General features: G+C 39.5%; 1 pseudogene; it reads right to left on the bottom strand.

The window, feature by feature from the left end:
* Window positions 1-1,488: 1,488 nt before the first annotated feature.
* LOC124105201 (putative gustatory receptor clone PTE01) lies at window positions 1,489-2,185 on the bottom strand (annotated as a pseudogene).

Here is a 2,185-nt window from a genome sequence, read left to right as displayed (position 1 = left end):
GTTCAAGAAATAAAATGTACCTGACCCCTTCACTTTCTGCTTGATTTTTTTTATATCCCATGAAGATTTCTGCAATGGTTGTTGAATAACTGAATGTTACCAATACAATTAAGTGGGATCACAGGCACTGTGTCTCAAATTCTATGGGATATTCCTGAAAGGGAGGAAAGTATAGACAGTCTGGAAAGTGCTCAGTGTACAGAAGCCACACTGATTATGGCCACTCTTTGAACCAAGGAAGGGTATATTCAATGTTTAACAGAGATTTTTATGTTTGATGCCTTCTCTGTGGCAAGTGAAGTGTCAGTTCTTGAAAATCAGAAATGAAAGAACCAGTGTGGAAGGAAAGAAACAGTTTGAATGAGATTTCTGGGACTCCATGACAACCACAACATAGGTTGCAGTCCTCACAGTTGAAATTTTATATATTTGTATCCTGCCACCCAACCACAAAAACTGCCATTTTTGTCCTGATGATGATTAATAAACAATCTGCCCCTGGCTGTCTCCTCTATTCATTCTCTCTCTCAGCACTTACTGGGTTAAGCAGTGACTCTGTGTTTCAAGGACTGCAGGTACCATGTCCCTTGGTTGTTTGATGCCCAATGAAGTTTCAGGCTCCATCCTCAGGATTGATATTATCAATGTCACAAAAGACTTTCATAATGCAGACAACTAAGAGAGGAGAAGACACAGGCATGGAATTCATGGGAATGGAGCCATCAGACCAAAAGTCCCAAAGCATAGACTCATTATTGAATATTATATACCCCTAGAGGCTCAATGCACAGAGTTCATCCTTACCCAGTTTGGACTAATTTATCCTAATAACTAAGGACTTGCTAATATTAGTGAAGGAAACAGAAGAAGAAGAAGAAGAAGAAGAAGAAGAAGAAGAAGAAGAAGAAGAAGAAGAAGAGGAGGAGGAGGAGGAGGAGGAGGAGGAGGAGGAGGAGGAGGAGGAGGAGGAGAATCAATGACCATGAAAGAATTTGGACTCCTCTACTAATGAGTAAGCTCATGCATAATATTTATTCATTTCTTTCATTTCTTTTTTTTCAAATACCAGTATGCCTTTTATTGTCATTGTTTGTAACTGTCAAATATACAGAACAAAAAATTGACCATTTAAATCACTGTTAACTATCCAGTTCAGTGGCATGAATTACACTCATGTGGTTGTGCAACTATCACTACCATCCATCTCCAGAAATTTCTCATCTTCAGAAACTGAAAATGTACCCATTTTAAAATCTCCCCTTCCTGTTTTCCACCAGTTGTAGCAACTACTATTCTATTATGAAATGTGATAATTAGTCATTAAACTATAAAAATTTATATATCCAAGGAGGTAGAATCTACAGATCTAGATATTTGGCTTTGTTGCCTTTTCCAAATAAGATTCTAAATGGATGTCAGAGGTCGTGAGATTAGACTGATCTGCTGTGGATCCTCCTCAGTGAGCTTTTGATGTCCCTGTTCCTCAGGCTACAGATGAAGGGGTTTTGCATAGGGCTGACCACAGTGTACATCATTGAGGCCACTGTGTTGTTTTGGGTGACTGTGACACAGCTGATCCAAGGTCACTCCAATGCCTGTCCCATAAAAAAAGCAAACAACTGACAGATGAGATCCACAGGTGGAGAAGGCTCTGTACTTCCCACCTCTTGATGGGATTCTCATAATAGAAGAAATAATTTTACAGTAAGAGAAGAAAATTCCAGAGATAGGAAAAAAACAGACATGGCACCAACAAAATAGATGACTATGTTATTGGTGAAAGTGTCAGAATAGGCCAGATTAAGAACTTGAGAAGGATCACAGAAGAAATTGGAAATTTCTACATCTTTGAAGTGGGTAGATCACAAGGCAATCAAATTATGCAGTTGGGAGTCTAAAAGGCTAAATAAAAAAGACACCAAAACTAAGAGGGCACAGAGGCGAGGGTTCATAATGATTGAATAGTGCAGGGGTGACAGATGGCCACAAACTGATCATAGGCCATCACAGTAAGCAGCATACCATCCATACATCCAAAAATGATCAAAAAAAAAAAAATCTGAGTCAGGCAGCCCACATAGGAGATGACTCTGCTATGAGTTAGGATGTTCATAATCATCTTTGGGACCCTGGTGGAGACGAAACCGATGTCAGCCAGGGACAGGTTGGAGAGGAAGAAGTACAT

Source organism: Marmota monax, unplaced genomic scaffold (genome assembly GCF_021218885.2).
Source record: "Marmota monax isolate L192 unplaced genomic scaffold, Marmota_monax_Labrador192_F-V1.1 WCK01_AAM20220418_F8-fsc00732, whole genome shotgun sequence".
Taxonomy (NCBI): Eukaryota; Metazoa; Chordata; class Mammalia; order Rodentia; family Sciuridae; genus Marmota; species Marmota monax.
Note: the sequence above shows the minus strand (reverse complement) of the source record. Positions and strands in the feature narration are given on the sequence as shown.